General features: G+C 36.8%; 1 long non-coding RNA gene across 1 annotated transcript in view; it reads right to left on the reverse strand.

The window, feature by feature from the left end:
* Positions 1–5,697: 5,697 nt before the first annotated feature.
* Positions 5,698–24,394, reverse strand: part of LOC101689616 — a 32,425-nt gene continuing 13,728 nt past the window's right edge. Inside the window, exon 2 of the long non-coding RNA XR_001179980.2 lies at positions 5,698–5,873. This is a non-coding gene — a long non-coding RNA (uncharacterized LOC101689616). The remainder of the gene's footprint in view (positions 5,874–24,394) is intronic.

The following is a 24,394-nucleotide window of genomic DNA, read 5'->3' on the forward strand; positions in this document are numbered from 1 at the left end:
AAATCTCTGAAATTTATTTCCATATTAAGAGGTTGATTGAATGATTATATAAAAAGAATTATCTATCTAAATTTCTGAAATAGCTTAAAATTTTATCAAATTGCTAATACATCACACTTTGTATTAATAATAAGTATAAAATCTAGTAATGAAATCTCCAGGTCACTAGTTTTTCTAGTGATACAGTTTAGTTTTATTTGCTAAGAAGTCCTGAGTTTTTCATAATAAATATTGTGTGTGTCTGTGTGTGTGTGTGTGTGTGTGTGTGTATGTGAGCTACAAAGCTATGAGAATTTTTATATGATCTGTATAAATTAGTTTTATATATTGAAAATACTTATCTCCTTGAGGATTTTCCCTTGGAGTTTATGTACTATTTTTAAATATAATTACTTTGCCTTAATTTTTACACCTCCTCTGATACATGTTATATGTAGATATAGATATTCATATATAGATATTGTATATATACAACTGTTTGTGCCTTATATTTTAAAAGCCCTATCTGCTACACTAATACATCTGATTTTCCTAATAACCAGTTAAATGAACTCGACACAGTGTGAATAATTTTGGTTGCCAATTTACCAATGGGAAAACTGAGGTCTAAATAGGTGAAAATATTTATTTAAGCACTAGGTAGTAAGAGGTGGAGGTAGGACATAGAACCATATCGTCTTACTCCAAATTTCATGTGTTTTTTTTTTTTTAAGATAGATAGATTTATTTATTTATTTATTTATTTGACAGAGATCACAAGCAGGCAGAGAGGCAGGCAGAGAGAGAAGGAGGGGAAGCAGGCTCTCTGCTGAGCAGAGAGCCCGATGCGGGGCTCGATCCCAGGACTTTGAGATCATGACCTGAGCTGAAGGCAGAGGCTTTAACCCACCGAGCCACCCAGGTGCCCGGAAATTTCATGTTTGAATATAATCTGAATATATAAGACAGCAAAAACTCAGTTGTATTAGTCAAGAGTCTCCAGACAAACAGAACCAACGGGGGGATACATAGATCTATACAATAGGAAATTTATTCTAGGTTTTTGTTCACATGGTTATAGAGGCCTAGGAGTTCTACGATCTGCCATTTGCAAACTGGAAAATCAAGAAAACCAGTGGTATAATTTAGTTCTTGTCTAAAGGCCTGAGGATAGAGGAGGCCAATGGTATAAGACCCAGTGGAAGACAGAAGACCCAAGGACCAGGAACACCAAAATTCAAAAGCAGAAGATGGATGTTTCATCTCAGAAAGAGGAAGTTTATCCTTCCTCAACCTTTTTGTCCTATTCAGGCCCCAAAAGATTGGATGATGCCTACCCACATTGGTGAGAGTGATCTTTACTCCGTCTACCAATTCAAATGATTATTTTCACATGAGACACCCTCCAAGACACACCCAGAAATGTTTACCAGCTATATTAGTATCCTTTAGCCCAGTCAAGTTGACACATAAAATGAACCATCACACCAGTATTCTTAGCATTGTTCATGATTGCTAACAGTATGCTGAAATTCACTTTTTTGAAAACTCCATAAAACCCAGTTTCTGCCCCAGATAGCTAAACACTCCCTACTCTCCCTACCTAGGCTTTGTTTCTCTTTCCTGAATCCTATTTCAGTAGAATTTGGGAACTTAGTGTTCCTCTATCCTGAATCCTATTACAGTAGATTTGGGGAACTCACAGTATTAAAAACTCTGAAAAACTTGGAGTTTTTAAAGGACCAGTCTATTACCTAGTAATAGAGGGCCCTTAAATTCTAGAAAATCCATTCCCTGACAAGTTTTCCCTCCCTAGGTTTTAACTTAATCTTCTATTACATGTAACAATCTATGATTTGAGCATTTGCAGTTGCCCTTCAGGATGAACAAACTGAGATATGGAAAAGTTAGATCTGTTGCTGCCAAAATTCCCTTAATATGAGGTGGGGGCCTGGGATTCAACCCAACATCCCTGTAGCCTCAAGTCTGGGATGTTTCCACTATACCATTTTCTAGAAGAATGCTTGCAAGCGTGCTTGTTCTGAGACGTGGGTTTTCTGAAGAAAGTTGTTGCATTGTTAAGTTGACCTTCATTCAGAAGTATAGGAACATCTATTTTTTTCTGTGTTTTGTTTTGTTTTGTTTTAGCTAGGAGTTTATAATAGCTATTATCTTCACTTACTTAAGTAGAAAACGTCATAGATACAATGAGCTTAGAACTTCCTTACTCAGATCATAGGAAAGAATTTGCTCCGAGAAGCTGTGCAAACTTTGGTTATCAGAGAGAACGGCATTGAAATCAAAAGCAATTTTTATGACAACTGTCAAAGAAAATCAAGATAAAGCTATATCACATGATGTTGGCTTATAGATTAGCTGCACTTCATGGAAGACATATTTAATTCATGACAGTTTTTGCAACCCCAGCAATAAGGAAAGAGCTTGCAAAGTATGAATTGCTGGATAAAGAAAGTTAAGGAATTCAAAAGGCAGAGTGGGAAATGCTCATTAAAAATTTAAATAGGTATCTGTCCCTTGAATGAAATTGTTCAGAACTTCATGCAAATTCACCTAAACAATATAGTATTAACGTCCACACTAATAGTTCATAATCCATCTTTTAAGATATATGATTACTGGGGTGCCTGGGTGGCCCAGTCCATTAAGCATCTGCCTTAGGCTCACTCAGGTCATTATCTCGGGGTCCTGGAATCAAGCCCCAAGTCAGGCTCCCCACTCAGTGGGGAGTCTGTTTCTCTCTCTCCTTCTGTCCCTCACTCCCAACCTCCCCCACCCCCAGCTCATGCTTTCTCTATCTCCATCTTTCTATCAAGTAAATAAAGTATTTTTTAAAAAATAAATAAATAATGTGATTACTTCATCAATCTAATAACCTTCATTGATATGATAACATATCAATCTAATAACATTAGAATAACATTCCAATAACATTCTAATAACTTCTTTTTTTTTTTTAGCACATGATATTTTGATCAGATACCTGACTCTAAAACAAATAGACTAGTGTGAGGTCTGTAACTAGTAGTGTTAACAGAATCATTTTCCCCAGGTTTATAGAAAAACATATATGAGCAATTATCATCTTGAAAAATCAAATATATACATGTTAAATATACAAGTTATATACAGATAAATTATATTTTATTTTCATTATACAAACATCTGTTGCATTCACTATAATACAGCTAAAACAGATTTCAGGTTATCAAGAAAGCAGGATATTTACAGTCCAATTTCCCAGGTTCTAGTGAGTGTTAAATTTGAAGAACATTTATACTTGACTGTTCATTTTTCAAATTGCTCTAAAAGAATTCTCCTTAATCGCCCACTCCCAAAAAGCCATTCTCCTGCCTAAATTTCTAAGTGAACTTGAAAGGTTTTTTTGTATATGCAGCATTAAAATATATACCGATTCTTCCATCTTAAAGGATCAGAGAAAATGTTTTCTTCCACAGAGTGACTGGCTCCAAAAACAGACAAGAGAAGAAAGAAAGGAAGAAAGGAAGAAAGAAAGAAAGAAAAAAAGAAAGAAAGAAAGAAAGAGAGAGAAAAGAAAAGAAGAAAATGGGCTATATTGAGTACCAATTTTCAAAATGTTTGGAATTTTTTTTTTTTACTTTTTAATTTTTTATTTTTTTATTTTTTATAAACCTTTTATAGGACCCTAGAGGAATTTCCCTGGGTCAGGCTGCTCCTCTCTTTCAGTTAATTCCCTGGAAATTATGAGTTTTCTTCTATTCTGTAATGTGGAAATATTAACCCTTCCAATGGTATGCTCTTAAGTAATAAGACTATATTGACTGTTCGTATTTTGTGATTAACCATAATTTTTCAGATGACTAAAGGGATTGAATAAATCTTTGAGATAAAGTAGTTTCCATCAAACATCTTTATCTGCTGACAGATGAGAACTAGATATAACTCTGGCATAAAAGTTTCAGTAGAAAATCCAAATAAAGAGTCAAATTCACCAACCACTTGAGAATCCCCAAAAGGCAATACACATCTCACAAAGAATACAATTATAATATTAAAACTACTGGTGAAAAAGAATTGTGCTATAAACTTAGGAAAGAGCACAAATGGTTAGTGTTAACTACCATAGTGTTAACTACCAAAACATATTTCCCATCTTCAGGTTTACATATAAATGAAATATGGCTATGAGGTTTTGGTGTAAAAGATCCAAAAAAGTATGCTGTGTAGACAAAAATATTATCTTTATATTTTTGTAAAAAATTATGGAGTTAACAATTTCAAAAATAACACTAGGATAACCAGCCAAAAGTTTGTAAGAAAAAAAAATAATTAGATTCCTGCCTCACACAATGCATATAAAAAAATTCCAAGTAGATAAAAGAGCTGAATATTAAACTCAGATAAAAACCACAAACTAACAACTATAAAAGTAAAATGAACTATAGGCATATATATGTCTGCAATTATGGCTGGAAAAGCTCTTCCTAAGAAAAAACAGAAATATCAGAATCCATCATAAAAATATTTATTATTTGTTTTGAAAAAGATTCCTTAAACATAATTTTGATAAATTATAAATCGAGTAACAATCCATAAAACAAATATAAAAAGGATTAATATCCAGAGTATATAAAGAGCCCTTATAAATAAATATGAAAGAATAACCAAATAGAAAAATATAAGAACAAAAAATACAAATGGCCAATAAATGTATGAAAAGATGTTTTACCTCCCTGATACTAAGGGAGATTAAAAAATTATGTTAGGGGCACCTGAGTGGCTTAGTCAGTTGGGCCTCTGCCTTTGGCTCAGGTCATGATCCCAGGGTCCTGGGATTGAGCCCCAAATTGGGCTCCCTGCTCAGAGGAGAGTTTGCTTCTCCCTCTCTCTCTGTCCCCTTTCTGGTGGTGCTCTCTCACTATCACTCTTACGCATGCACTTGCTCGTGCTCTCTCTCTCTCTCAAATAAATAAGTGAAATCTTTAATAAAAATAATGTTTTATCTTTTTTGACCCATTAGATTAGCAAAATGCTTACAAAATTGTTTATACCCAGCACCAGAGAGAAAATGGACACATATAAACTGTTGGTGGGAGTGTCATTTGATAATTCCTTTTTAGAAGGCAATTTAACCAACACATTCTCATTTAAACATTAATAACAACATGAATTCCAGTAGTTATGATCCTAGGAATTCTAGGAATCCAGTTTCTAAATATTTTATTTCTCATATGCAAAAACATGTATGTATTACATGTATTACATGTATTAGGAGCTTAAATATGGCATTACTTTTAGTAGAGAGCAAAATATTGAGATAACTTAGACTGCGGGTTCTAGAGTCAGATAGCTTATGGTCCAGTCAGATTGCTTTATATACTAACTAGGTGACTTTTTATTTGACTTCTTGATTTATATATTTGTGAAATATTTCAAACTTATAAGGATTAAATAAGAATATACAGGTAAAGAGCTTAGAATTCAGAGCAGAGAATATTCATTATTTACTAAGCTCTCTTCCTTTAGTATTAGAATCTTGGTTTTGTTAGGGGGGGAAATGTAATCAATTAAAAAAAAAACATATTTCTTAGATGCAAGTCTTCCTTCCGTCTAAGGATAACCAGGTGTGACACACTTCTAGTTAATGTGATGTAAGAAAAAAAAAAAATCACTGGGTATATGATCCTAGGGTGCCATAACAAAAGATTATAAAGTTGGTGGCTTAAATAACAAAAATTTATTTTTTCACAATTATAGAGGTTAGAAGTCTGAGACCAAAGTGTCTGTTGTGTTAGTTTCTTCCAAAGCCTCTTCTTTCATTGGATTGTACATGGCAACCTTCTCCTTGTATCTTCACATGGTCTTCCCTCTGTGCGTGTCTGTCCTTGTCTCCTCTTCATATAAGGACATGAGTCATATAAAAATAAACAAAATGACCTCATTTTAACTTAATTACCTTTTTAAGACCCTATATCCAAATACAGTCACATTCTGAGACACTGGGAGTTAGGAATCCAAAATATGAATTTGTAGGGGAAAGCACAGTTCAGCCAACAACAGCAGGGTTTTCAGGAAAGCACCTTACAGGGGCATAAGCCCTATTTTCATGTTGTATTTATTCCTTGTTCTGGCAGGGATGCAGATGAGAGGTCTGAAGCTGGAACAGCCTTTTTGTGATCCTAAAGGTAAAACTAAGAGATCTCAGAATCTTTGATCCTGCCATATTCAAACTGCAAGAATATCATCAACTAACCCTACTTCTGAGCATCTTGGTAAGCACATATTGGAGGTAAAGGAGGGGGAAGGATTTAGAACTTAACTTGTTATTCAAAGTTTCTGTCACATGTAGCTGAACCCAAATACACACTGAGGTGAGCAGTGTTTAATAAATTCTAATTTCCAATAATTATAATTAAAAGGGTTTTTTTTTTTTTAAGAAACCTAAATGTTCATCAATGGAGAATATTTTAAAAAACAAGGTAAATGCAAACTGTACAGTCACTGTGAAAATAGTATGGAGGTTCCTCAGAAAGTTAAAAATGGAACTACCCTATAACCCAGCAATTGCACTATTAGGAATTTACTAAAAAGATACAAAAATACAGATTCAAAGGGGTACATGCACCTCAATGTTTATGGTAGCATTATCAACATTAGCCAAACTATGAAAAGAGCCCAAATGTCCTTTGACTGATGAATAAAGAAGAGTCTTTCTAGAGAGCTTAATAAATTATAAATATTATATTAAAATTATATTTAAAGAGAATTCCACTTGCAACATGACAGTGTGAGGAGCATTATGGACCCATTCTCCAGTAAAAATGGGGGAAAATTTTTTTTGAAAAAGAACAAATTTGAAGGACTCATACTTCCTGATTTCAAAATTTATTACAAAGTTACAATAATCAAAACTGTATAGTTTTGGCCTAAGAATATATAAAAATCCAGTAGAATAGAATTAAAAACATAGAAATAAACTCAATGTTCTATCAATCTATGATCAATTGATGTTTTACAAGAATGAAAAGACCATTCGATGGGGAAAGAACAGTCTTTTGAGCAAATTATTCTGGAAAACTGTATATCAACATACAAAAGAATGAAATTGGACCTTTATCATGTACAATATACAAAAATTAACAAGACATTAATCAAAGACATGAATTTAAAATCTGTAACTATAGAACTCTTCAAAGAACATATGCATGACCTTGGATTTGGCAATAGAATCTTAAATATGACATCAAAAGCATAGGCAACAGAAGATAAAATAAACTGGACTTGATTAAAATTTTAAAAACTTTGGTTCATTGAAAGGTACCATGGAGAGAATGAAAAGTCAGTCCATTCAACAAATGGTACAAAACCAGCTGGGCATCGACATGAAAAAAAAAATCCATATACAGACTTTACATCCTTCAAGAAAATTAACTCAAAATAACACAGATCTAAATATAAAATGCAAAACTATAAAATTTCTAAAAGGTAACATAAAAGAAACTTTAGGGCAATGACATTTTTTATATAACACCAAAGTACAGTCCATGAAAGAAATAATTGACCAGCTGGACTTCATTAAAATTAAAAATTCTGCTCTGTGAATGGCAATGTCAAGTGCATGTGAAGACAAGCCACAGACTGGTAGAGAATTTTTAAAACAGATACGTCTGATAGTGGACGCCTATCCAAACTACACAAATAAAAATTTAAACTCAACCAAAAGAAAACAACCCAGTTTAAAAATAGGCAAAAAATAAAAATAAAAAAAATATCTGAACACACATGGGACCAAAGAAGATATACACATGGAAATAAGCATATGAAAATACGCTCAGTATTATTTACTGCTAAGGAATTACAAGTTAAAACAAAAAAGAGACATCATTGCAAGCTTTCTAGAATGACAAAAATTCAAAACACCACCAACAACAGTTTGTGAGGGTGTGGAGCAACAGGAATTCACATTCACTGCTGGTGAGAATGTAGAATGGTACAGCTACTTCAGAAAATACTTTGGCAGTTTCTTGCAAAGCTAAACTTAGGCTTGCCATAAGATCCAGCAATTGCACGCCTACATATTTACCCAAATGAATTGAAAACTTATGTTCAGGTGAAAACATACATACAAATGTTTAGAAGGTCTTTATGCTCCTCAAAAACTACAATCATGAGTTCCTTCAACAGGTGACAGGATAAACAAACTTGGTATACGATTAAATGGAATAGTATTCAGCAATGAAAAGAAACGAGCTGTCAAGCCACGAAAAGACATGGAGGAACTTTACATGCATATTACAAAATAAAAGAAGCCAGTCTGAAAAAGCTACTTATTGTATGCTTCCACAAGTGTATGACAGTTTGGAAAAGGCAAAACCGTAGTGCTGGTAAACAGATCAGTGGTTACCAGTGGTTACCAGGGGTTCAGTGGGTGGCAAAGGAGGCCTGGTTGATAGGTAAAAGACAAGGGGATTTTAGAGTAGTAAAGCTACTTTGTATGATACTGCAGTGGTGAGTATAAGATGTTAAGCATTTGTCAAAATCCACTGACTTTTATAGCACAAAGAATAAATCTTAATGTATGCAATTTTTAAGAAATAATTTCAGAGTTTGGAGGACCCTGGAATGGAATGTAGAAAGTGGCAAAAGAATTTAAATGTAATACAAATCCCAGTTGGGGGACATTGTATAAAGTATCTGACCAATAATCTGCAAAACTGTCAAGGTCATCTAAAACAAGAGAAGTCTGAGAAACTGTTAAAACCAACAGCTGCCTAAGGAGACTTGACTATTAAATTTAATGTGGTATCCTGGATGGTATCCTAGAACAAAAAAAAAAGGAAATTAGGACACAGTTATGAAAAAGAAAAGACAAACCACAAACTGGGAAAAAATATTTGCAAAACATATCCCTGAAAAAGAATCTGTATGTAGGGGCGCCTGCCTGGCTCCGTCAGTGGAGCATGAGATTCTTGATCTCAGGGTTGTGAGTTCAATCCTCACATTGGCTTTAGAACTTTGTATCTAAAAGGTACAAATAACTCTTAAAACTTAACAACAACATAAAACAAGAGGCAAATTAAAAAAATCAGGTGTGGGGAACATTAAAACACTCTATATTACCTTTGAAATAATTCTATAAAATTAAAACTGTTCTAAAATAAATGTTTATTTTTACAAAATTCTTCATAGCTTCATATCAACTTTAAAACAATCCAGATATAAGATTTCATCTCATCTTTGTATAGACAAGTTGGGACAAAGCAGTGAAGTTCATTTATGCTTCATTATTCCTGAAGCATGAGTGATAGGTTCTTGCTTGTTTTATTTTTCCCTAAAGCCAAGGGTGTGTGTGTGTGTGTGTGTGTGTGTGTGTGTGTGTGTGTCTTGGGGGCGGAGAGGAGGGACAGTGGAGGAGATAATATGAAATATTTCTTCCATTTTATGATGCTCTTTTTTCACTTTTAAATTTCTAAAGCCAGGATGTTGTCTACAGTTGATGGGAACATTTAATATGGTAGAATTTTGTTTAGTTTGCTTAGGTTCCTTTCCTGTTTGGCTATTATTAAATCTATTGCACATCTTACAATCTATGGTATTTTATAATTGAAGAAAGATGGCATATGAACTCCATACAGTGTACAGAACAATAATGTCCTTCCCAAAAGAATCTTTCAGTTCCCATTTCAGTTCATGTGACAGGCTAACTCTTCCCCGAGGAGGAAGTTTCATTTGTTTATTTTTGTATTCACAATTGTACTTTGTGAGTTCATAGGTCAAGCTTTACTGAACAGTAAAGTAAAACAGTAAGAAAGCTGAAATGCTGTTTTACATACATACACTCAAGGCCTTCTAACTGTCACCAGCCAAGTTAAAAAATACCCCAAGCTGCTGGTAGCTGAATGTTACATACTTTTTTGTTTCATATCATGCCTCTAGAGAATGGAGTGTGATATTTGGGTAATATCAATACTGAAACCTGTGCCAAACCTCAGCAAAAGTGCAAAATAGATTAAATTTGCATCTTTTGCAAAGCATACTCTCTTACAGATGGATGTTATCGCCCATCCTCTTCTCTTTAAAGCCCTCAGCTCTCCCTAGTGGCTCCATCTACTCTCCTCACCGCGGGATTATAATCTTCAAATTCTTTTCCTGACTTTTCCCATTTATAGTTCCCATTTTTTTTAGACACTCCTCTGTACTTTCAGATATTACAGATGTGATCGTTGACAATGCATGAATACTAATATATTAACACAGGGGTCTGCAAACTCCAGTCTTGGCCAAATAAACTCCTGCCTATTTTTGTAAATATAGTTTCTTTCGATCGAGCCATACCCATTTGTTTAGTATTTAGTAATGTCTTTGGAAGCTTTTGCTCTTCAATGACAAAGTTGAGTATTTGCAACAGAGAGCAAGTAGCCCACAAAGTCTAAAATATTGGCTATCTGGCCTTTTATATAAAGTTTGCTGACCTGTGTTTTGGTCTATCATTGTGTTGGGACATAGGCATCATTTAGGTGGTAATGGATTTGAAAGGGTCCTACTACGTAACAGGAGGTAACCACTGTATTCCTCTTCACTTTTATTTTACAAAAGCATTGTAGAAACAACCCATGAAGCGAAAGTTGTGATAATAATTTTGAGAGAAAACTTTTAAAATGCAGCATGCTGAAAGCACAGGTATTTCAGCAAGATTATCTGACAAATAGGTCACTTTATACCTATAACTGAGAGCGAGACATATTGGCTAAAGTACAGCAAAATTAGGTGACTTCCACAAATATTATTTTCTAAATAGTTTATGTGAACCCAGCTACTGATCTGGTTGTGTATGTTAGAGCCCCACCTTATTAAATAATTTTACTAAAGACTGCTGTAAGGACTTTGTCAGATGCTGATTAAGCCTGTAGATGAAAAATTAGAGAGCAACGGATATGTTGACTGAAAGAATAGTGACCTTAAAAGCTTGAAACAGGAGCTAACTATGCCTACGTGTCACCTAACAGGAATTTAATGAAAAATCTTAATTGTGGTATACAAAACCATTTGTACAGCTATAAAATAGGAGTTTCATGGCTTAGTAGCCTGGATAGGAAATACATTAGGATTTAGCAGACAGTAAACTCAGTATGATTCTGCTTTGCATTGCGACTGCCAAGAAAATTTAATTATATTATATTATTTATATTTATATTATATTAAATTTTAATTATATTATATTAAAACATGTCTAGAAGGTGGGTGGATATAGGCATACAATTTCCAGATAGTGTGTTGTGTTGTGTTAAATGTTGAACTTTCAAAGAAACTTTACAAATGGGAGCATGTTGAAAGGAGACCAGCCAGGTGAGGAGCCTGAAATTGAGTCATAAAAATAAAATCAGTCAGAAAGGGAGCGCGGATAGTCCCAGACTTAATAAGGTGGTTAGATTTAACAGATTTATTTATTTATTTATTTATTTATTTTACTGTGTGATGGTGCAAAAGCAATGCACAATCAGCAGAAACTGTACTTTGATTTTTTAAGTTGGGTCCTTTCCTGGGCTAGTGTTATTCACAGAATACGCTCTCACAATACTGGGCTGTGAGCCACAGGTCACGGTCAGCCCCACCATCAGGAGGGCAATAACTTAACAACCATTCTGCACCCATGTGACCATTCTGTTTTTCACTTTCAGTATTCAATAAATTACATGAAACAGTCAATACTTAATTATAAAATAAGCTTTGTATTAGATGATTTAGCCCAACTCTAGTCTATGTATGTATTCTGAACTCATTTAATTTCAGTGAGGGTAAGCTATGATATTCAGTAGATATTGTGTATTAAGTGCATTTTTGAAAGGATATTTTCCATTTACAACGGGTTTATTAGACATAACCCCATTATAAACTGAGGAAGATCTGTATTTGATCTGGTGTATTCAGATGTTTAAAGGCATGCCCTGAAGTTTTAACCTTGCCTATAGCACTAATCTTTGGTTCAACATTAAATAAACACACACACACACACACACACCCCACAGGAATAAAGACACAAATAAACCCATTACAATTGTCTCAAAAGACAATTAACTGAATTAGGTGTACATTCATGGACACTGGGGTGATAAAAGCAGAAAAAGAAGGGTCATTCAGGGTTTGGAAGCTAAACTAAGTATTTCCTAAGTCCTCTCCTTAGAAATTTCTCAGATTCATAATTCTTTAGGTTTCAGATGCCATGTAGTTGATGAGGCTTAAGGGAAATGCCTCACTGGAAAGGACCTTGCCAGGACAGTCCCAATTCCTGATTCCTGGCTCCCACCCACATATCCACCTTTGTCTTCCACTAGGCCAGGTTTGTGTCTTACAAAACTGGGGATACTTGATCATTTATTACCTACAAGAAGAATTTCCTCCTGCTTTATCTAATAATATAAATGTTCTCTAAGCATGTTTTAAACCTTCCAACCTATAGGCATATATGGTTCCATCTCTCCAACACGAAGTGACTCTCCAGGACACCCTCTGTCCACTGCTTATCTAAAGAATACCTTTCTTTAAAGGTTCTACTCATCCATGAAGGCTTCTTAAATGATTCCAACAGTGATTATATCTACCTCCATGTATCTTTAATATTTCTCACCCAGGACAAATGATATTGCTTTGTATGGTGATTTTTATCAGCGCTGACTCTTCTTTTTTTTTTTTTTTTAAGATTTTATTTATTTATTTGAGAGAGAAAGAGAGAGGGCATGAGTGAGGAGAGAGGCAGAGGGAAAAGCAGACTCCTGCTGAGCAGGGAGCCCAATGTGGGACCCCATCCCAACCCTGAGTTCATGACCTGAGCTGAAGGCAGTTGCCCAACCAACTGAGCCACTCAGGCACTCCAGCCCTGATTCTTATGATGGTCATAACATGGGTTATATCTACCTACCTTGTGCCTTCCCACAGACCAGAGGCTCAATATATAGCTTCTGATAAGGCCAAAAAGTCCAGGAGTGACCAACTGTTCTGCCTCTGAATAGAACCAATCCTGAATGAAATAATATAATGAGATAATTCCTCACAGATTCTCTGCCCCATGACTCACTACAAAATGTAATTATTATACAGTTCTCATACTCTGCAGTTACCAGAGACAAAGATGAGCTTTGGTAGGTACCTGCAGATTAGGAAGGCTTTTGGCAGTGCTTTACCAGGATTGTCCCTGCAGAATTATGAATTAAGCAGTTCTGCCATGGTAAATCTCATAGTCTTTTCTGCACAATGAAGTCAGTCTTCATTTTCTACATTCACTTCCTTTTTCATCTTTTTCTCTCCCTGGAATTTGTTTTGCAAGAACACTTTAATGCATTTATCTCTTTCGCTCAGCTTGTGAAATTACTCATCCCTGGGATGCATAATTGAGAGGTGTCCTATTACACCCATGGGATTAGAGGCTTTATGAATCACTCCAACATGAGAAAAATGTTTTTATAAGAAGCACTGGATTTATGTGAAAAAGGTACAAAGACTTTTTAGTAACCCTGGCTCTTGGTATGGGCAGGCCTACAAGGGAAAATTTCTATACATGCAGGCTGCAAATTACGTATCATTGGCAACATTTAAATGTAAAAATGCCCTCATGCAGCAGGCTCTTTTTAACTGGGAATTTTCAATGTACATTTTCATTGGATTCTCCTCCTCAGAGACCTAAGATTTTGACACATTGGAAGGAAATGTCTTTAAACCTGCCACCAGTGCATGGCAGACCTTTAAAATTGTCATTGCAGTTTCCCCAAGCATATGGACATGTGTGGTATGGGAAAGGAGTAATTATCTTTAAGGAAATGCTACTAGGATGAGTTGCCTGAGAGTGAATATGGAATTCTCGGCACATGTTTTAGAATACCACGGCAACTTTTTAAAACTTGGACAGTTAGCTGTATTTTGCTTGAAATCAGGAGTTTAATTTTATTAACCAGACGTCCTAGAGTTCTAGATCCATTGTGATTGTTGTGTGTGTGTTTAAGCGTATGCGTGCATACATTCATTATCATTTAAATTACATTCACTCAAATTAGTTTTAGGCTATCAAGAAAATTTTTGAGAACACTAAGTGTCTCCTTGTTAGTCAAGCATTGTTGGAATTTCACTAAATGACATTCATTCTTAAAAAGGGCCTTTTAATGAAATGGCTAGTACCGTTTGACAGTGTCAGGCCTCAGAGAAGTGTGGTTTGTGGTTGGAAACCTTACGACTTCTAGTTCTCTAAAAGGTGCTCCTTTTCTCCCCATCTTCCTTTTGAAGTGTCTGAACTTATTTACCTTTTAGCAACTTCTTTCAGGAAAATATCTAAAGCTCTTTCACATAAATGGAAATGAATCATTGAATGTAACATAGCTGAGTTGCACTCAGGACTTGAATCTCATCTAAACCAACTCCTTTATAATTCCAAAGAAATGAAATGTAGTCCAAAGAAATTAAGTATGCAACCAAATTATTAAAATCTGGATTCATGAAAGTGTGTCCATTCCTCCTCGTCACTGCCCTTTGAAGTCTACTATAGGAAGTATCCTTCCCTGCTCTGGGATGAAATCTTAGGCTGAAAGCATTGCTTTTCCAGTCACTATAAACAAACAATGAATAGTGTAACTGAGTAGTCTAATTTTTCAGGCATTGTACAGCTTAGTATCTGTATTAGTCAAATTGGAGTACAAGATGGATTGGGCGGTTTAAACAGCAGAAATTGTTTTCTTACAGTTTCAGAGGCTAGAAATTCTGAGATCAGAGTGCTAGTCAGTTTTGTTCCTGATTAGGACTCCCTTCTTGGTTTGCAGATGGTTACCTTCTTGAAGTGTCCTGCTATGGCATAGAGAGAGATAGCTTCTCTCTCTTCCTCTTCTTATAAAATCATCAGTCCTGTCAGATTAGGGCCCCAAACTTATAACCTTATTTAGCCTTAATTACCTCCTAAAAGGACTCTCTTCAACTATAGTCACCGTGGGGGGGGGGGGGAGTTAGTGCTTCAACATATGAATGTGGGGGGCAGGGGAACACAGTTCAGTCCATGGCAATATCAAAGCTTCACACTCTTATCTACTTCCTGGAGCTAAAGTTTTTGGAAGGGATTAGCTTTGTTTGGGTTTATTTTATCCTTCTTCTTGGCTTTGGCATTCCTCCTCTATTCACAAAGCTGTTGCTCTTGTCCGTGGTGTGGAGGAAGGATGGGGAAAAAAAGAAGTGGTACCACATAGTTCTCTTAGCTGTCCATGCCTATGGGCAGATCTGTAAAAGTTAGTAACTTTAGGGTATCCTTGGGGCTCTTCAAAGATACCTGTTATTATCAGAGATCCTGCTGAAGACTCCATATTGCATGTCTCCTCCAGCTGACTGTGTATGACATCTCCCTCTGTCCCAGGTTCATATGTCCCACAGAGACTCTCCCTGTTGTGTCACCTCTAGTGACCTTCTTATTTGGGCTCCCTTTCCAGATAACTCAAATCCTGCTTCCTTCTGTGGGGCCTCAGAAATATCTACCTCAGCCTATGAGAAAGAATAATCAAAGCTAACTCTTACTATGTGCCAAGCACTTAATGTATTTCAGTTCATTTCATTCTCACAATACTCCTTTGAATTATTTCCACAAAGCCACAGAAAAAATTAGTTACACAACCACAAACACTCGGTTAATACCTGGTAGAGATGAGATCTGAACTAAAGCAGGAACGCTTCAGAGCCCACGTACTTCATCACTATGGCACATTGAGGGAATAGCCTAGAATGCTTCCTTCCCTCTCAGTCTGTCTCCTCACCCTTCAGTGAGGCAGTTCCAGTCTTTTCCAAGTGTAAATCAGGAAACCCAACCAAGAAGCACATACTAGGCTCTACAACGACCTCACGTGGGCCTGCCGCACCCATTAGTGTGGAAGTGGAAAATACCACTTGTGTTCCCCCACGAAGAGGAGGAGAATAAGCAGGATCCTAATGCCTTTAAAGAAATTCTCATTAATGAACTCTAATAGAGTCCACATGGTTTGTTGGAGTAAAATTCAAAGAACAAATATTGGAATCCCCTTATTTGTAATTCCTATTCGGATGGCCTAGAACCTCCAATTAGAACATAGGGGGACTTGGTACCTGGTACTTTCAGCTTAAAGGTCTCACCTGAAAACTTCCAAGAGAGGAAATATCCCAATTGAACATTCTATTTAGTGAATTTTGCAGTATCACAAAAATACCCAGTTGCAAGACTAGAAAGAAAACTGTCACCTGAGGGGCGTCTGGGTGGCTCAGTGGGTTAAAGCCTCTGCCTTCCCAGGGTTCTGGGATCGAGCCCCGCATCGGGCTCTCTGCTTGGCAGGGAGCCTGCTTCCCCCTCTCTCTCTGCCTGCCTCTCTGCCTACTTGTGATCTCTGTCTGTCAAATAAGTAAGTAAAATCTTTCAAAAAAAAAAAAAGAAGAAGAAGAAGAGGAAGAAGAAAAAGAAAACTGTCACCTGGCTGGAAAAATTAAGTTAATAAATCTCCAGAGAAATTTGCATTTTTTTCAGAGATATAAAGGGTAAAATGACAACAGATATGGATATCTGTAGTGCATGTGTAGTAGTGTGTGTGTGTGTGTGTGTGTGTGTGTGTCTGTAATCTGTCTACAACCCACTTTCCCTTCTCTAATAACAGCAACCTGATTTCCTTCTAAGAAGCTACTCTGCCCATACCTCATGCTATGTGATGCAGGCAAACCAGTTCCCATAGTTCTAGGGAGGATTTATGACCTAAGTCCAGCCAATCATCAAATCTCATTTCTCTGCCCATACGTAATAACTGGTGGAGATGTGCAAGTGATGTGGTTTAGTATGGTGAATGCCTCCTTACATGCATTCTGGAACTTTTGGGAAATAGGTGATTTATTTATTTTGGACTTACCAAATAGGTTGAATCCAATTGGTAGTTCACTTTGCCACCGGTGGAGATAACCTACCTAAGCATAAAGCCAAAACACATGAAAATAGTCCAAAAAAAGGAGAATAAATCATGATGGCATATTGTCTGAAACCAAAGCCTTGAAATTTTCCATTATATTGAACTAATAAATTCACTTATATATTAATTTATCTTTTATTTGCAAATAAAAGATCATAATTGAGTATTGTTTTCAACATTATGGAAAAAAAAGAAGTTTTCACGGGAGTTACCACTCAGTTTTGATTGAGTTTCCTGATACTTCTGAAGTCATATTTCATATGTAGTTGATTTCCCTGCCTATGCCCCAGACACTGTCAATGCCCGATCCGCATTTGGTAGTAACATTGTGCAGAACCACTGGCTTGCATATTTAATCACCTGAGATTCTTTGAGGACTTCAGGCTATTGAAGATTTTTCTGCTCCTGGGCTGGTAGGCCAGAATATCTGGGTACTTAATGCCCTCTGGGTACAGGTCTCAATTAATGGCTGTCAGAAGTTGGTAAATAAATACCTTAGTTCCCTCATACCTTATTTGAGATGACACATAGCCTATCAGAGGTCCCTAGTAAGACTGAGCTACTATATCCACAAAGGTAGCCTGTTCAATAATAAACAATAATAGACATTTATTGGCTTCCTTCCCTATCCTAATTCACCATTTTCATCAAGTAAACTACCCGTACTCGGGTAGGGGTACTCTGCTGTTGGGGAAACCCAGTTTAAGATACTCTGCATTGACTATATGCCCTCCAACATACTTATGTGTGCAATGGTGATTATATCTATGAATGTACATGGACAGACCTCAGTACTCCCAGGTTTTCAAAATCACCTCAACTATCAATTCCCCTGTTCCACCTTGCTGGAACAGGTGAAAGGGAGAGAGGTCATCCTTAGTTGTATTCTTTTTCAGTTCTGAGGCTCTCAACCACTCAAAACACGGGAGGACAGTGTCCTAAGACAACACGTTGTTCTATCTCCCAAAGCCTTGCTAGCCTTGGCAGAGATACCAGAACAGAGGAATGAGACAGGTAGCTCTCCTAGAGAAAGAAATCACAGAGTTACCTTGTATCTCTGAGTATTAGAGGCTTTTCCCCTCTCATCTAAAGGAGGAAAATGGGATAAGAATAGACTTTCCGTAAGATTTATCATACATTCTGGACAATTAAGAAAATAAAATTTCTCCATAAAAAATGAAAAGAAAAAGTAAAATATTACTGCAAATCAACTGATCTAAGCTGGAACTGCTGCATGCAACCTGGAAAATATAGTCACCCTAAGTAAGATCCAAGGTAAAAAACAACAACAACAACAAAAAAAAAACACAGACTTCTTCTTCAACAACACAAAGGTTACAAGTTGCCCCCAAATACTTCTGCTAAGCTGGGCTTTCATGCTTCTTAAGTGACTAGACCACCCTTGCCCGGTCTTATATTCTTAAAATTACCTTTCCATTCATCAACATGCTTCCCATTTTACCATCTACTTTCTATTTCCTCAAACGAGATTAATGTTCCCTAATAATATAGGCACTTTAGCTGTCCCCCAGGAACATTTTCATTTTAAAAGAGGTTTGTGCAATTATGAAATGTACTATTTAAAAGAAATGGCAATAACAGGGCAAGTAAAAATTTTAAGTAATACAGAGTAGATATTTGGGACAGGAAAACTTTCATATATTCTGCTAAAAAAAAAAAAAATGGGGCTTCTAGCTTTTGATTTCAGGTATAGAGGTTTTCAGTAGGGTCTCAACATAGCTCCCTGCCTGCTGTAGCTTTCTTATTCCATTTCCTGCTTTGCGAAGTGCGACCCCTGCAGCTTCACAGGGTAAGGCCCTGTCCTGGGGCTTTGTCTTCAGGACTTAGGAGGCAGACCCGGATAGAGTCTATCTCTTTAAACAGCTTATGTGCTAGGATTTGGGTACCCGCCCCTCTCCAAACTTTATTTTATATTCTAATATGATCAGATTTCAGAGTCACAGAGTACCTTTCTTTTTCCCTTGATGAGGGTGCCACTGCCTAAACATTTTTTTTTATAAAGTACATGCAGTAACTTTCTCTGTGAACTCATAATATTGCCATAATCTCCCACAGTTGTTGTTATTTTTTTTCCATTTCATTGAACCAAGAAAACAGAAGCACATATCTGTGCACACATACACCTTATCTCTATGCCCTTTAGACATAAGGGTTTTCAAAACAAACAAACAAATAAAGACTATTAATTTTGAGTATCAATCTTACATACTGGTTACTCAGGTAATGTTTTAAAATTTTCAAATGTGTTCTTTTACATCTCAGAAAGAGTAATAACCTTTGCGCTGAGTATATAACATATGTGTGGGGGAAAATATAAATTCATACCAGAATATTTTCAATGAGAAAAAACAAATTAATTGTTTCAGTTAGGAATTGTTCGGCTGCTAGGAACAAAGAACATACTCGAGTGACTTAAATGTGGAGGTTTTATTCTTTCAGTAGAGGAAGTTTAGAAGAAGACCCTCTAGAATAAGTATGATATTTCCATGATGTCATCAAGAGCCAGCCCAGGCTCCTCTGTTTTTTGCTTCACCATCTTTAATATAAGGCTTCAATTTTCAAGGTCAAAAGATGGCTCATGGAAGAAATAAAAAGTAGGGCCCTTTCTGGAATTGAGTTTCCTCTGATAAGCAGAATAGGACATAATAAGTAAATAACCAATCCCTCTTAACCCTTTGTCTAATGTGGCTGTTCGCTAAACAATCATTTTTGCTAATGTTCAGTCTTCTCTTGGGAAAAAAATGCTCAGTTTCTTCTACATTTGATTTCTCCCTCTGCTTCTATCTCTAAGGTGATATGTAATCTGGTGGAAAAAGTGTGTGGCTTGAGTGAGTCGTTGTCTCTGACAGGGGAGTGCAATCCCCTAACTTTGTGGGTCTTTGCCGACACCCACACATCTCCCATACCCAGTCCCTGACATCCTGCTACTTAGATATCTTGCTGGCTCTCAGAGCCAAAGCTTGTAGCTATTGAACTGATAGCACATTTTTTGGCTACAGTGAAGCATGGTATATCTCTGCCTTCTTGGTATACCTCTAGCTCTGACTCGATATAGACCAATGCACCATCTCCCTATCCCAAATATAGCTTCCTAATTGGCAACCCATGAATTGCCTCTGCTCTCAACTCAATGTCCACACTACACAAGAAATGAAAGAGGCTCTGGAACGACCCTGAAATTCTATGTGTCTGACCATGACCTTCTGCCTTCTTAAATGAATTAGGCTGTCCCATGGTCCCATTGTCCCATAATCCTACAGAGCAATCTCCTCCTTAGGCACCAAGAAGGGAAATATGGTAATACCTTGGTATTACCTTCATTTATCAAATATACTGCTTCTCTCTGGGTCAAAGCTGAGAGAGAGAAGTTTGGATATAGCATCTGACCTCTTGGAAACATTAATGTAGTTTCCACTTTTGCCTTTCTAAATACTTGAACTCATAAGCTTGGCACTAATAGACCTCAAGTATCCATCTGCTGAAGGAAGATTAGAATTTATTACAAGAGGAAACCATTTATTACAGTGAGAATGAAAAAAGGAAGGAGATATTCTGCTTCTGATATGCAAATAGGATAATGCTGTAGAAAAGTGCCTTGCAGGGCAGGATATCGTCTTGAAAAATGATCTCCTAAATTTTTTTCATCTGTTTTCCTTATCCTTCTGCATTGCAATAACCAAGCTTAGAGAATCAGCTTCACCTGGAGGCTCTGTTTTCACCCAGTGTAGAGAATACACCCCTGTATTATTAAGGTTTGAAAGGAGGTATAGTCATAAGAAAGGGTGCATTTAGAGGGGAAAGCTCACAGGAAGGACAGGTGAAAGATAACAGAAGAGGAAAGAAAGGCGATAAGGATTGACTTTCAAGCAAGACTATCAGACATGTTACTAAGCCTGGAGCCTTGATCATCCATACTTACTGGAATCTTGGCATGTCAAGTGAGGCCCTGAGATGTAGTTTTCCTCACCACATTTGATTTCTATATGACATGAAAAGGACATTGACATGGTTGAGAATCTGCTGTGGGGTTTGGCAAATGGGATGGCTTTGGCAGGACAGGTGACTTTATAGAAAGAACTACAGAATAGACCACCATTTGGAGTCCTAGTAAGCATCACAGCATGACATTAGAGGTGTCTCTGGCACCATCAGAGACTGGGGTGGGGCCAAGTCATCCATTTCTTTATTCCATCCACTAGACTCTTACCTAATGATCAGAAAGACTAGGGTGTGCATCACCTCACTCCATCCTCAAACTGGTACAGAATGCTAAGTGGATAAGCAACAGTGGGTAGAAAGAGGACATTGCCTAGAGATTGCGGGGGCGGGGTTTGCAGGCTGTGCTCAAGGATAACAATGCCTTCCTGTCTCACCCTTCACCCCAGATACTTATTTGTCACTTAAGAAGAAAAGCAAAAGAAAAGGGGTGACTCAAACTGAGCTATTCCTTTTTCCAGAGAAACTGAATATTAATTACCTAAAGGAATTATATAAATCTAACTGGGTTAAGTTTTAAATTGGATTGGTATTTAGTCATTTCTTTTCCCAATCCTTGGTGGGTGGGGGCTGTCTTTACCTATCTGAGTTATAGTAGGAAATAGGTTTTGACTCTCATTATTAGATGCAAAATCCCATCCAATCACTTGCTCTTCCATTTCAACATCCTGGAAAAAGAAATAAAATACTACGTATTCTGCAATAAAACTACTTTGGACTAATACTTAGGAATAACCAAATCTGCCTCCAAATCCTCATTAGCTATATTGATGAACTGAGCCCAAGCAATGAAGAAATTTTCACAGCTACATTTAGCCTGAGGCCCACTAGGCCAACACTTTTCCTGTTTTTTGTTTGTTGTTGTTGTTGTTGTTTTGTTTTTATCTTTACAGCCTCCTCACTCCTTGCCCTACTTATGTCTCCTAAGAGATGGACTATGTAAGCCTGTATAGGTACATATGAAACAACCCAAACTCTGTTAGCAGAAAGAAAAGAAAGGTACTCATGTAGGTCTAACTATATTGTATTTATTCCTCCTATTAAGGACTCAATGTATTTTGGCCCCCAAATCCTTAAAAGGGCCCGAGGGCATTATCTTGTATGATAGACAGCAATGGTCCCACTTCCTTCCCCTACTTCCACCTTGTCTCTGAGACATAACCAAGAGCCCTCCCTAAAGGTTTTGGTTCTTAAGAGCAGTAAGGTAACATGGTCCTCTGCTCACTACCTAAGAATATTTGCAGGAAAATTGCATGAGAGTTGAATCCTGCATATGATTTTATTTCAGATTCATAAAAGATTTTCTTTTTTTTTTTTTTTAAGATTTTATTTATTTATTTGACAGAGAGAGAGAGAGATCATAAGTAGGCAGAGAGAGAGGGGGAAGCAGGCTCCCTGCTGAGCAGAGAGCCCAATGTGGAGCTCCATCCCAGGACCCTGAGATCATGACCTGAGCCGAAGGCAGAGGCTTAACCCACTGAGCCACCCAGGCGCCCCAAAAGATTTTTCTGTCAAGTAAACATCTTCCCACTTTTCCCCATACTTCTCAATTGGGATATGATATGAGTTTTTACATATGTGGGAGTGGGTCAATAAGTGTGAGAAATCACCCACTAACATTTTCCCCCCAAAATCAAATACTTAAAAAGACTGAACTAAAAATCACTATTAAATTCATATGAATTTATGCTAAAGCAAGACTTCAAAGTAATTTTATACATGAAGCAGGCAACTTCAAGCTATGGTCCCAAATCACCCCACACTCTCCATCCTGCCACTGCTCTCCATTCCTCAGAGACACATGCTGCCTCCAGCCACTGCCAAATCTTGTTTCTTAGAGATTGGAAGCTTTGGAGTTTGAGTCCAAACTCAAGAGGGACCCTATTTAAGAATAGAGTTCCTCTATGAAAATTTTCTACGAGAATAATACAGTGATGAAATAAGTCAGAATTTGAAGCAGTATATGATCATAGGTGTACATTCCAGACAACCCGACCTGCAGATTCATGATTCAAATTCTCAGAGGCAATCAGAGTTCTTGAATATTTAGATATGAATTATCCATATTTAATGAGCTAAACAGTACCAATTAGGTTTTGAAAGAAGATTAAGAAATCAGACTCATATAAATTAATGTTATTATTTGGGCCTGATTTTGCATACATGTGTTTGTGTGTGTGTGTACCCATTTTTTTTTTCTACCCAAGAGTGAAGTCTGTTCTGCAAGCTACCAGCTTGGTTAAAAAGCTTTGAAAACACGAGAGCTGTTCCAGTCATAACATTTGGACCTTCATTTCAATCCTGTAATAGTTAGCTTAAGTAATGTCTAAATATTTCTTTAAGCCACAATATCCTATTTTGAGCAACAGACGCTAAATCATAATACACTGTATCTGCTTCTTTCTGCCTTGGAACAAGTCTCTCTGTGGAAGGGTTGTGAGCTCCTTTGAGACTTGTCAGCTGCACCAAGGTATAAAGTAAGACTGGCACAAGGAAATGTGTTTGAATCCCTTCTCGGATGGAATAATTTAGAAAAATATCATCTATATGTTCTGCACCTGACCTTGGCATTTGCTTCACAGAGAGCAGAAGCCCCTCTGTGACTATTAAAAGACCAGGAGCTGCCTTTGAAATTACAATGGTGTACAATTAAGGAGAAGCTATTTCAGTTATCAACATACAATAACTCAACTGGCCATAGTTAAGAAAGTGTATAAATTCCAAAGACGTACAAAACATCTGGCTTTGGACACTTCTCCCTTTCCATAATTGATGTGTTAACTGTTCATGGGTAAGAGTACATATAGCACATTTTAGTGACATCTGTTTCAAGTTAGGGTTAATTGATTTCCATTTGTGTGGGTGTCTCTCCAGCTTTTTGGGGGGGGTCCAAAATAAATTAGAACATACAGATCAGAGGGTGAGAAGGAACACATTTGCATATCAGAGATCAGACTTTGTATTTAAACACGTGTTTTAAGAGAGAAATAAACAATTAATACAAAACTTTCTGGAATCTTGTACTCCACGATGGCTCAGTTGTGGTAAGTGTCCCTAAAAGCGTAAATAAGACCTATTGAGTAATTAGCATGTCCTAGTCATTACGTTAAGCAATTACATTCATTATCCTTACTAATCACAACAACCACCATATAGGGCCAACCTTTGCATTGACACAGTTTTCCAAGGTAGAATTTACTTGCCCAAGGACACAACCCTAGCAAAAGTAATAGCCAGGATTCTTACCTAAGTGGTCTGATACCCAAACCAACACTGTATAACTGCACTAATGAATTATAAAATGCCATTGTAGCCAAGCCAACATGTGGCATTAATAGTGCTGTGTGCACAGGCTTACATGCGGTACTTTCAAAATTAGAAACAACTTACAAAACAGGCAACCTTACAGTCCAGAGGTCATCTCACATTTGACAAGGAACTGGTATTGAATTTTT

The sequence above is a fragment of the Mustela putorius genome, unplaced genomic scaffold (assembly GCF_011764305.1).
Source record: "Mustela putorius furo isolate JIRA1106 unplaced genomic scaffold, ASM1176430v1.1 tig00003834_pilon_pilon_pilon, whole genome shotgun sequence".
Taxonomy (NCBI): Eukaryota; Metazoa; Chordata; class Mammalia; order Carnivora; family Mustelidae; genus Mustela; species Mustela putorius.